Here is a 14,017-nt window from a genome sequence, read left to right on the forward strand (position 1 = left end):
CTCACTGGGCGACCCTCTGGTAGATGATCCTTGTCCCCATGCTCTGGTAAAGGGACCTTGGCGACCCTCAGGTCTCCTACCCATTTGCCAAGTGTGACGCGCAGTTGCCGCACCTCTCTGCATCACTCTCGAAACCTTATGTATGGCAGCTTCATTGTCATCAGTTTTGGGCTTATCTTGAGATGTATTATCCACTTGAAGCATTTGTATACATTTGTCTGTGTGTTCTATCATTTTCGCTATCTCAATTGCTCTATCAAGAGAAGGATTTCTTTCCTTCCATAACTCCTTCCTGATGTTATCATTAGAACACTTAATCATGAGTTGGTCCCTGACATGCTCATCTCGACAATGGTCAAATCTACATTTGATGGCTAAACCTCTAAGAGCAGTTACAAATTCCTCAATACTCTCTCCAGTTTTTTGAGTTCTCGTGGCAAATTTGTACCTTTCAAGAATTATATTTTCTTCAACACAGTAGTGTTTGTCTAATTTTGCTAATGTTTTCTCATATGGACCCCGATCAGGAATGTCTGGAGGTTCTGGTAGTTTTTTGACCACTTCCTGTCCTGCGGCACCTAAACAGTGAAATAGGAGCGCCTCTTTGCGCTCATTGGAGAAATTGGGTCCAAATGCTGCCAGTGCATATTTTTGAAAACCCTCTTTCCAGTCTATCCAACACACTCTGGGCTCACCTGATGTAGGCAGGAAGAAAATTGGGGCTGGGACGTTTGCCATGTTGTGAATTAATTAATGTCACCCCCAGGTAGGAAACCTTACACAGCCACACTGTCACTTACTTGTACTTAAATTTTATAAGGTGTGATTTCAGGTGGAGCCTGTGCTGATATTGTCAGCGCTGTCTGTGGTAGTTGCAATTTGTGATCCACAGGTCAGCCTCCTCCGTAATCCACAGGTGATCCAATTTGTGATCCACAGGTCATCCAACCTCCTCAATATTCGTGCTCAGCTCCAGTATGCTTTTATGGTTCTCTCCACTGCCAGGCACTGACTTCTTTCTTGGTGCTCCGCTCCAAAATGCGCTTTGCTGGTTTACTCCGCTCCAGGAGGATGGCCGTGTTTCTCGCCTGCTATTACACAACACATCTAGTGTAACACTCCGTCCATTTGCATCCAAACTGTAATCAATATTGCTGCAGTGTTGCTGCTGCTGGGGGCCTTTTCTCCTTGGCCCAATCCCATCCTCGTCGCCAATGTTAATAAGTAAATGACCACGCTTCACGCTGATGCTTGTCTTTATAGAGAGGCTTTATTTCTTTAGTTCATCCAAGAGAAAGGCCCCCAGCTGTGGCTGTCCTCCTGCTCTCAATCCTCTCTCTCTCTCTGCTGCTAGAATGTGGAACCTTTGCTTAATCATAACAACAAAGGTTCCTTGGTAACTAGGTTACATGGCAGCAGCTGAATTGATGTGATTGTAAACTCAATGAAGTAAATGTAACCACCTCCTAACAGACACACTATCCAGAACAATTTCAACTAGGTCCATCAGACTAGGATACAGCAACCAACTCACAGTGCCTCGAATTAACAGGGCAAAAGGCAGGAGGAACAGGCTTCCCTCATCTTGCCCCTAAGCTATGGAACGCCCTCCCTACCGCCCTCAGAGCCGAAACGTCTCTCAACCTAAAAACTGCCCTCTTCAACTAGCATCCACCACAGCACACCCACCACAGGTACCACCCTCCACTACACATATTCACGTCCAATATCTTGGAGTGCTTTGCCTGTACGCTAACTTTTATTATGTCTTTGTATGCACCTAGGCTATTTTCTTCCAGGATAACGAGCGCATCATGTCCATTGCGCTCTTCTGTATGTCTTTATGTAACTAAGCTGAGTAACCACTGTAACCAGCGCCACAATGAAAAATAAATAAATAAATAAGCTGAATCTTGCCTTCTATCAAAATTCTTAGCTGAGTTCCCAATAGGTTTAACAAAGGACACCTAGGATCTTTTACAGCTTTAATAAATAAGCCCCCCGCCCCTCCAGTGTCTTTCTACAAGCCCTCTAAGAGATCTCAGCCCTAGTTCCAACCTGATGAACTCAATGGGGACAGCCTGCAGGAGGTTTAATGTACGCCGCCAAAATGTTCCATCAATTACCTTTAGCCAGCGATACCCTTCAATAACTAGGGCCTCAAGCCCATAGAGAACAGCTGGGCAAAAAAACACTGCCTATATAGGTGAACTACACCTATATAGGTGAACTACACCTTGTAAACTATATCCGGCCATCCTCTTCGAATTTATTTTAATCAATGCAGTGAGTATGGTTGCCTTACGAGATCTATCAGCTATTACATATATCGATGAGGCACACACTACACAAGCGTTTAAAGATGAGAGTGCCGCAGTGACTTGATGAAGGGTTTTGTCCAGCTCAACTCTTTGGCATAGTAGCTAATCTTTAGGTGAGAGTATCTTTAGGTCAAATAGGCCTGTGGACAAATTGTAAACAAATAAAAATGGGCCGAGGTGCCAGATTAGCTAAAGCTTTCCTTTATGGGAAAGAATTGAGCAAATGCGTTTAGCGCCAGTCACTCTTTTCTTCAATAAGGAATGGAGCAAACAGGTTTTGCCCCAATCCGTATTATGTAAAAATGTATTCACCAGTGAAATAATGAAGCAGACTGTTTTACTATGTTTGCCGCATAACATAAAATGAAATGTAGTCACCACATTTCTTTTTATGTTACACAGCAAAAACTAGCGGTAACTGCATTTTCCCAATTGTTGGCACTGCTGCATGTTTAATATTCTGACCCCAGATTTAGACGTGCAGGGCAGAAGAAAATCCAAGATAAAAAGAAACAAGTAAGTATTTTGCACCAGATGGAAAAAATGCTTTGTAAAGCTTTTAGGAGTTTGAATCCAGAGGGGGTGAAACAGTTGAGTGAATGGAAAACGGTTGTCTAGACACAGATGCACCAGATATTGTTCCCCCTGCAGATGAGAGATCAAGGTAGTTAACTAAAATTAGTTAGGAAAGCAATTCTCTGTTGGGAAAACTGCGTTATTCTAATTAAGAAGATTGTCTTCTCCAATGGAAATGATTGATGTCATGCCATATTTTATTTTCTGCACATTTTTCGGATGACTGAAGCTATTAAACATTGTCCCAGAGTTGTTGGCCCCTATAGCCCAAACTACAAAATTGGTGATAATGCTAGATGAAATAAAGTGCATGGGGTTTGTGCCCATTTCTGCAGTGGCAGTCCAAATGGTCCTTGCCAATGCTGATTGGATTTCGAGGCAGTGATCCTGATACAAAATGTTTAAATTATATGAGTATATAATTCATTTAAAATCTATTAGCAATAGACCAAGGCACTAAAACACTTGATTCAATTAATTTACGTGTGAAAAGGTGGGAAATTGTTGGAGGGAGGCCTGTGTTTTGCTAGTGACAGAGTGCCAAACTAGATAGAAGAGATACATTTGGTAACTCCTAGTTTTGCGTATCAGTTGCAGAGCAAACAATACAATTATACATGCCCTAATAACAGTATGCATGAAGAAAATGAAGTCCCTTTGCTATCTTGGGCTATTGGGGACCTTAAGAATCATGTTGGCAAAAATGATTTTCTTCAGTTTGTATCCCATCATGAAGCCATTGCTCTACAGAATTTAGAAGAACCATATATCGATGGATTGAGCATAATATGAGAGCATGCAATTAAAGCAGAGTCAAAAAGATGGTCTTAAAGGCTCACTTTGTATAGAACTAAATGCTCCTTAAAACACATTGCCCTAACTTCCTGGCCTATTGTATCACTGCATTAAAAGACAAAGATCATACATAGGGTACCCTTCCTATTAACGTGTGCGAGCACCAATGATTAGAGCATTCCAAAGCAATTTGGGCCTCAGTGGTTGGACCGCTTGAAAATTGTTTGTATGCTAACTCCTTGGACCTGATATTTATATTGGGGGAATTTAATGCACATTGCCTCACCAGACCACAGATGGCTGCATCACCTATGGCATTTTGATGAACATAAGATGCAACAAACAAAGGGGGATATGAAAGGAACCTTTTGGCAGGAGATTGTGAAGGACTGAAAACTCTGTATGTTAAACTGGAGAGCCCTAGGTAAAATACATGCAAATTATACTTGCTTTACAAATATATCAACCATGACTATTATGCTCTGAAGAACATCTTGAAAACATTGACAATTTTACAATCAAAAAGAGAACAGAAATTGACCATCTGCACTTGGTTACCAAATGTAGAACAAATTGGGGATATCTGGATAAATTTGATACCTACGATTTACTTGCCATGTTAAATGTCACAACTATAAACTAGTAGTGAAGGGAGATTGAATATTAGTTGGGGAGTGCTTGGATGTAAAGGAAAAATAAATGAACGTACCCCTGGACACGTTAGAATTTACAAATATTTTAGAAGCTCATTTAGAAGCTCATTGTCCCCATAAGCAGCTTACTGCAAATTCTAAATTTAAGAGAAAAGTGGAGGGACTTGAATTCAATTTTGTTATATGGAAACAAGTTTGATTTGGGAAAAAGTATTAGGCATATCCAGAAAAATAATCACACCACGAACACACAGATTTGAAGGTCATCAGAAAATTAAAGCAAGGACACATACACATCTTTATTTATATCTGGAAACCAAAACCACTGCCGGCGAGGTGTTGGAAGAAAGAAAGGATACTGAAAAGTTGAAAGGATATGTTATTGTGGAAACTGGCGAATAAAGGAAATCTAGAGCCTTCTTTGATCAAAGAAATGTGCGATCCAGAAACACATGACAACAACATATTAGAATTCTGTATTGGTGCACAGAGAAAAGGGTAATTGCACAACCATGTGCAATATGTTCAGCCTATAAGTCTCTATGCAGGACGGTAAGGAGACAATAGGTATATGTTAAGCATCTAGTGTTGCATTCTTGAATGGGCTTTGCAGTATAGTTGTAAAGCCGGTTACTGTATTCAGGACTGGTTTGCCTTGTCACCTTTCTTTGGAGCTTTGGAAAAGTGGAGAATTCACCCAATTTTGGAGGAATACATGCGCATCCTGATCTCAAAGGAAGGGAATAGGTTATCTCTGGCAAATTGCAAATCAATTGCACTACTGGATGTCCAGGCAAATATATTAGCCAAGACTCTCTTGGAAGAACTGACAAAGTTGGCTGATGAGAAAGGTGTTTTCCCTCACACTCAGACTGGCTTTAGATCAGGACTTTCCACAATGGCAAATGGATATGGGTCCTTATGTTATTAGAAAATATGATGAATAAATACTGAAAGAGAGATAAATGCTTGCAGCTTTGTTGGATTTCGTGGTAACCTTTGCTTCAATAAATCAAAACTTTCTGGGGGCTGAGAGTGTAGGATGGGACATATAAGAGGACCTGCTTAGATTGATTATGGCCGTGCGTGGAAATACTATGGTTAGAGTTGGCTTTACCAAGAGTAGTCTCTAATAAGTGAAATCAAGCCTTTCTGTGACCTCAAATAAGGTGATTTTCTATATCCATATGGTGTGTTTGCCTAACACTCTCTGTTAAGCGAGTGTGCCTTACCTGCTAAGCTCGGTCTATTTCAAATTGAATCCCTTTTTTATGCGAATGCCATCATCCTTTTTGACACTATGCTGATCAGATTACAGTGTTAACTGGAGAAGATGGAGATATACTTTGAGGATAATGACTTTAACACTCAATCATTCATAGTAAAAAATCACGTGCTTAGTAAAGCAGTTAAAAACAGGTCAAACTATATGTTTTAAAAAATGAAATGTAATGTGTAAAATAAGTATATAGGGGTTCAATTGAGGATACATTAAGATTACACATATTAAAAGAAGGGTTATAGAATAGAGGTGTGCAACTGATTGCAGCCATATCAGGGTTCAACCAAAGATATGGTGAATTTTCCCAGCAACCACTGATTTCTGCTTATCGAGGTAAGGTGGAGCCTGTTTGATGCAGAACTGTCGACCTTTGGAGATGTACATTGGATACTCAAGCTTTGGGTCACCTAGGGGACTCATAGTTGACTTTCCCCAAGGGAAAGTATCAATGAGTCAAGTGGGGTTGAGTGGGCACAGCTTGTATATATCACAACATGTTGTAGTCAGCTTCTATGATTTTAGATCAATTATTTGGTCCTGTCGCCAGATCTCTCCACATTCGCACAGTGGTGTGATACAGAATATTGGTCTGGGTAAGGTATCCCAGACAACTAGAAGGACCTGTGTGAGAATCCATTTGATTCATTGCATATCATTATATTAGTCTTGGTGTAGATATAAATGAAGATTCATCTAGTAGTTCATACGTTTTTACAACAAGTAGTCTTTATTCGTTACATATTTAAAAAATGGGCCTGTGGTGAATAATGTCCAATGCATTTCGGTCAATGGTGATCATCTCCAGGGACTATTCAAGAAGATGTAAACAAAAACAAAACATGTTTACTTAACATTCAAACTTTAGAAAAAAGTATGTGGTTATTTGGTTACATTACATACTAGGTAAAAAATGCCTCATATTATTGCCAGCCTTCTTTTTTCTTCATATGGCGTAAGCCCAAAGTTATCTTGTATTGAATCTGGTGCCCTCCATCATTCTGAAATACATTAGTGCATCCACTAATGTTACATTATCCTATAGATTCCTGTATTTCTATAAAATGCTCCCAGTACAGTTAGATATGGGTAATGGTAAATTCCATACCTTACTCTATATAAATGGATGGGTTGGCACAAGTCCTATTCAGTGCAGGATCTGTGTGTTAAGATATTGCAATATTATAGTGGGAACCCCCAATATATCTTGAAAAATAGGTCCATAGTTTCAATTTAATGCTTAAATGAGCAAAATCTTACTTTTCTTTGTAAAAAGCTGTGGCAGCAAGGCACTGATTCGCAGAGATGTGCGAGATCGTGTGCCTTGTTTGTTTATAAATGCGAGAAAATGGCGCTGGTCTCATTGCACGATGCCATCATCAACGTGATGACATCACTTGCTGCAGATCCTTTTGTCGTAGAAGAGATTATCCAGATTATATGCAGGTCCCAGGTTTGAACCTCTGTGCCATGTTCCATATCTCCAGGCAAAAGGAAAATACTCTTGGCTAACTTGTACTGGCAGCAGGTGCCATCACAATAGGCTACGGCAAACTCACTAGTAATTTTTACCTGTTCTAACAAACATGGTGTGATTTAGTCCCACTGCTTGAATTCATGTAGGGGAACACAAGAATTGAGATCCAATACATTTTGAAGGAGGAGCAGCTGCTTTGTGCTGGTATTCACCATTGTACGGGATGAAGCAGACACTGGATTTGCACAAGCGATTGATGGACCAATCATGTGGTGCTATGGATGGCTTAAAAACACGACCTGTTCTCTGAGACACATTATAGTAGGGAAGGGAGTAATATGTATTTTGCGTCTCTTCCACAGGCAGTCAAGAGTGCTCACAGCATTACCAGCATCATGGATCCCAAACAGGGCATACATACCACAACTACCTAACACAAATGTACTGCCCTAACAGGGAAGGCAGCAGAACAACCCAGAATTAAGAACAAACATCTGCGCAGGCCAACCTTATTAGCTCTTATCCCAATACTAACATCACTGAGAGCCACTGACGTCTCGCAGCAGGGTACTTTTGCTACATGAGCACAGCCATACCTTAAAGTGAAAGGTGATGGGAAAGGGAGCCATTCAGCAGGTCCCGACCTTCCATGAAACTCAAGGCCAGCTATGGAGGCTTTCTAGTAAGGGTAAAGGCAGGAAACTAGTCACGGGTCTTTGTTTTCTCTAAATATATCATAAAGATGACTGGCCTCAGGGAAGATCATGCTTTCAAGGAGTGTGCCATCCCTGCGAAATAGTAATTACCTGACACCCATGGACCTAGGTAATATGTTCAGGGTGATTACACTCGGATTTAAATCTCCTCTAAGAGTTTTGTTTTCCCAGATCGATTGGGAAACCCTGCCTTCCTGTTTATGTGGTGCATTGGAGAAACTCCCCATCCATGGGGTTGTTCCTGCCTACCTTCAGAATAGCATCACATGGTATATCCCAGGATGGAACCTTTACTCTATGGAGGATCACAAACTATTCATACATACAACTCTCTGCCAGGCCAGGCGGCAGAAGACTTTCATTATTTGGAGTAAATTACCAAATTCCTTTCATGGCAATGCAAGATCTTTCTTGTTCCAGGGCCCTGTTGAAGAGAATTTGATCAGGTAGATGTTAAGTATGAACTCTAGTGGAGCTACAATCAGCAAGTCTAGGCAGGATATAAATGATCCCACGGACTGGCTGATTGAGAAAAAAAAGCAAAACCATGCAGGGGCATCGCCTTCTTTTGCCCATTCCACCCACTCTATTGTTAACCTGCCCGACTCCTGTCTACCCCGTCCCCCGCGGAGGTGACAGTTCCACTACTTTTTTTGCAGCACTTATACCACTGCCATCTAAAAGCTTGCTGAAATTGGGAGGGAAAACACACGTCAAGGGAATACCTTAAGGTTCAGTCCAAACCAGTGATAACTGCAACTTTACCTCTTGTTGTGACCCTTTGCAGAGAAAATGTGATTCCTTCTTAGTTTCCATCCAACCCAATTTCAGAGGGGAAATTATGAGTGCTTGGGTTGGTATGTGGGTCTTATCTTGAACAATTTTTACAGATTTGTGGACGAACGGGGGCCATTGAAACATTGCAGTATGCCATTTCATGTAAAGCTTTAAAGTACAGTAGATCACCCTTCCTGGGGAAATTTAATACTGTAATACAGAATGCCCCAAAAGATGTGGCTACATTACCTGAGAAGTACAGCAAGAAAAATGCGCCTGTCAGTTTGAACGTTTTGAAAAGTGACCAAAACTAAACTTACTAAAATAAGGTGAAGCAATTTCTATTCTAACTTGTTATTGTGATATTCCATATATGGGACTAGAACAAATGTATATTTGCTATTCACCAATGTTTAGTGAATATTACTTTCATGATGTGTGCTAAAATATTGAGTAAGGGCAGGATTCAAGTTTTGGCGGTACTGGCAAAATACCCCGTAATTACCATTACTGGGTGTTTTACCACTCTGACAGATTATGGGTTTATTTTGGAAACTCATTTTACCGGCTGGTTAACCAGTACTGCATACAGTAATTCCCAGCTGCGGTATTATTGCATGCAGTAGTTACAGCACCCCTATGGGACTTTCAAAATGGGCAATAATGGTATGTCTGCATAATCATGCAGATCTACCGTCTCACTGTAATCACTGTAATCACTGAATGTGGTAACAGTAAACCAGTTTGGAGGTTTAACTGCATGTAATACCTCCAAACTCGTAATCAGGCCCTAGTGTATTGTATTTATAGAAAATGATTCGAAGGTATTCCTAGTGGATTCTTTTATCGGAAGTTGAAGTTTTATGTATTAAAGGTTTGCTAACCTAATATATGAATAATACAAATGATTTTAAAAGATATAGGGTTAAAGAGAAAACATAGCATTCTCTCAACAGAAGTAATGAAATGAAGTAATGAAATGGTAGAGGAAATGGTATCATACTAAGAATTTTGAAGGTGTAAAACATCAGGGTTAACATTACCCAATGTCTTGATATACCTTTGAGGGATTCTTGGTTATACTATTGGCTGTGATAATGTTGTTTGCCTAAAACTAATGGTGTTCTTCGCCTTCCTTCCAAACATTGAAGCATGTTTTTATTTAGCTAAAATATCATAATTTAAATGCACCACAGATCGGTTGTCCATAAAATGTGAGCTGTCTCTCGCAGTATGGCAGTGTTTCCTGCACTGTTCCAAGGGCTTTCATCAGCATTGCAATCTATATATTAAAGGTTACATGTATAAACACATGATTTTTTGGTTGATGGCATGGATAGGTTGTTTGGTTGTTAGATCGTTATAATATACATAGTTATGTTGTATAGGCAGGCTGCTAATATGCTGGCTGAAGGGTTGAGTGGGTGTTTAGATGGGTAGACCATATGATGATTGGTGAGATATATTGCTGCTCCATTGGAGAAATAGTTGGCTATTTGGATAGATTTGTGTGCATGTCTAGTTAGTAGAGTACATAGTTGGGTGGATAGATAATTTGATGGTTGGCTTAAGGCCTTTCACTAGTTAAGTGATGGCTTGGAAATTTACATGTACTTAGTAGCAGCCTAATGGCAGGATTGATGGTGAAATGATTATTGGAATGTATTTTTGGTTGGCTAAATAGCATGTTGGCAAATTGCTGGAGTGGCCGGATTGAATGCTGGTTGATTGAATGGATTGGCTCTTTGCTTACTTGAATGATTACGTTTCCACATTGTTGTTTGGTAGTTGATTCAGTCTTTTGCTAATAAAATACACACGTGGTTTGTTATTTCGATGATTTAATGGATTAGTGGCTGGTTTTGTATAATATTGGTTGAATAGTAGGAATTGTGCATTTATTGTTAGTTGAATGAAGGCTATGAAGGATTTCATAATCAGTTTGCTGGGGTAGATAGTTGCAATGTTTGTATTAGTTGAGAGTTTAGTTAATGGAGTGAATGTATGGTTTGTTGGTTACTTCGATAAGTAGACAAATTTATATATGGCTTGTTGTGCCATTGATTTCATGGATTAAATGTTGAGTAGTTAATTGTTTGGATGGAGATTAGTTAAGTGGAGAGTTGATTTATTGAATGGCAGGATTTACAATTTATTTGCTGGGTGACTGTTGCTGTGGTTTGGTGGTTAAATAAACTGCTGTGTGGTGTGTGTGGATACATGAGCTGTTGGTTTAGTCATTGGATGCACTACATTTTAGTTCGTAGTGTTGATACATTTGAGGGATAGGCTATTTAGTTAGATGGGTGATTTGATAAGGACTTCACTGTAGAATTTCAGGAAAAAACTAGGATGGGTGGACCAAAGGGTAGGGGTTTTGGATAGTTAAAGATGAGAGGATGGTTAGTTGGATGGTTTGTTGCATGATTGGTTGATTGGGTGATGGTTAGTTGGTCTGCTTGGTCTAGTGGTTAGTTGCTCGAATTAGTGGATAGTTGGGAAGTTGGTTACATAATGTACAGTTGGTCGGCATGTTAGTTGGGTGATTTGTTTAAGCGATCCCCCTTTGTAATGGAAGGATGAGTGGATTGTTTTTGGATGGATTGAGGGCAGTGGATTTAAAGCCTTGACTCATTATTGGAAGGTCAGTTAGCAGGTTAGATGGATAGAATTTCATTTTATGGAGGTGGGGTTTTAATTGTTGGTTGGGAGAAATGACCAAAATGGTTAGGTAGATGGATTGAATGTTGGTTGGAGGAAGCCATTTTATCTTTGAAAGCTTTGAATGGTTAAATGGGTGTTTTGTTGTTTTTTAGGCGGTGCAGGTGCTAATTGTTTGAGTATTATGTGAGATGTATTTGTTTTCGGTTTTTTGGATACAATACCGTTTCTGATCGTCATTTTGTTCAACTGTCTCCTGTCGCTCTTCCTTTTATCTGCTCTGTTGTATTTCATTCCACCAACACCAAGGTATCATGGATGTCTTGCCTGCAAGACTTGTTTCTGAAATTGTATAGCAACACATGGCTTACAGGCCTCACTTCTTCTGTACATTGCTCCATGGATTCGTCTCCATGTTTCTTTTGGCCAGTGATGTCATAGGCAGCATGTTAGCTTGCTTCCGATTGATGCCTATGGTGCCGGCTGCTCTCATCGTGTTTGCATGGTAAAATCCTCCCAATCCACGAAAAGTGGCAGGACAGGGTGAAAGAGCAATACAACATTACATGCATAGTGATTCAGACATTGTTGGTGTTTATTTCTCAGCCACCACAAAAACACACTTAAAGGTCATTCCAGTAGCACATGGCAGGCCTCCATTGTAATCTGGCATGGTTTCAAAACTATTCTACAGAGACTATGGGCCTCATTACGACCCTGGCGGTAGCCGTGCCCTTATTAATGCTGCCGGTAATTCATTTTTAATAGAGCCCAAAAAAGGGCAATAACCTGGTCATGCTGACCCTGGTGGACCCGGTAATTGCCCTTTTCTAGGCGTTGGTAAAAATGAATCCCCATTCCCATTGAGCTCCATAGGGCTCAATGGGAATGGAGAGGATGCTAACAACGGGCCCATTAATGACGGGCCCGTTGCTAGCATCCTGGTCTGCTACCGGGTCCCACTAAGGACACCTGGTCTGACCAGGCATTCTTAGCGGGGCCCGCTGCCCACCGTAATAGGGCGGCCTGGAATGAACGGTGCCAGTCCCTTACCGGCACTGTTCATTCCGTGGTCTCCATGGTCCTAATGAGGCCCTATGTAGTAAGTGCATAGGAGGAAGAGACCTGGCACATTGAGGAACAGGAACACAGAGGAACCTCTGTTTAAATATTTAAAGATACAGTATCTCCTCAAAGAGAAGTTTCTCTCCTCAGCAGTGGTCTGCACCAATTATGTAGGAGGGAAAGTGAGGGCTTAGAGCACCTAATTCACCATGCAGGCATTTTTTCATTTTCACATCTCAACCACTCGATGTCAAACATGACAGACAGCAGGCAGCCCACTTGTGGAGCCATAAAGCAGCACATTATTATATCCAAATTGATTTTCCACATTGATAAACCTCTTCCTTCTAGTATGTCTATGGTTATCTGTAGATGCGGGGGTCTGGGAATTAGGCAAACATACTTGATCATACCTTCAGCAAACGTGTGCACAGCAGCAGAGCAAGGAAAACAACTGACACTGTGTTTCTTTCGTGCATAGTTTATATTATAATAAAAAAAACAGTTTACATATTTTCAAGGAGCTTTCTGGCTACCTCAAAAAAACACTTGCATATGTTTCTTTCAGACATCAACCCTAGCTTTCTTTACAAAGGTTTCTTTCGATCAGATCTTTCATGCCACTGTATCGATGCCTTTTCACAGTTCAGTGACCGTATCAAGGGACGTGGGCATGTTTTTGGGATGCTGTGTGTTACCCAAGGCTTGGCGACGAGGAGCGTGACCTGTAGGTTGGAAGGGGCAGAATGTTCTATGTCGATAATGGACCTAATGGAGTTGAGGTAAACTCGTCTTTATCTCCACCTTCTGACCACCTGCCAGGTGTGTGCAGTGCTGCTTTCTGCATTCATTACGAGTAGTTTCCAAGTCCAGCTCAAAGAGTTCACTGTTCAAAAGAGCTAAAACCTCATTCACAAAATAAATATTAAAACTGAAAAGACATACAAATACATCTACCTCTGTAAACATCTAAACATCCATAGTGATACAAGGGGTAATTGAGTGAAATATTGTACTCCAAAGGCTAATCACTTCCCCCACCCTGTCTGCTTGCATCAAGCACCAGGGTTTCCCAAATGGGAAAGATTGTGTGTCCCTTTGATGGATGAGGGTCAGGGAAATGAAACAGTATTTTACGTGGATCATGTCTCAAGATATGCACTATTTACTTGATCCTCAAATGTAAACAAAAATAAACAGGGTACAGCTCAAGAAAATCCAGCTCCCTGCTCCCCAGTTCTTTCTATCGAGAGATGGCCATACATGTGGGCCCTGGAACAAACAGACCCCAAAGAAGCTTAACCAAGCTTCAGCAATACATCTTTCCATGGAGGAACAGAGGAGAAAGGTTTACTGTTGCGAGTGGGTACCATCTTGGGGTTCTGTGTTCAGAGACATATTTGCATGGTTAGGTTAAGATCCCCCTCACTTTTCCTTATTCACCATAGACAGATAATGGGTTGGGGGCTGCATATGTGACACATGGATGGATGGATGGATGGATGGATGGATGGACGGACGGACGGACGGACGGACGGATAGATAGATATGGGCGGGCAGATGCACTGATTGTGGCCTATTGGATAATGGTCAGAAAGATGAATGGCTAGATGGTTGATGAATGGAGAAGTTGCTAGATGTGTGGATACATAGATGGATGATGGAGAGATGGAAAATGAATGGGTGGATAGGTAATG

This window comes from Ambystoma mexicanum, chromosome 2p, assembly GCF_040938575.1.
Source record: "Ambystoma mexicanum isolate Mex_15411 chromosome 2p, UKY_AmexF1_1, whole genome shotgun sequence".
NCBI classification, from domain to species: Eukaryota; Metazoa; Chordata; class Amphibia; order Caudata; family Ambystomatidae; genus Ambystoma; species Ambystoma mexicanum.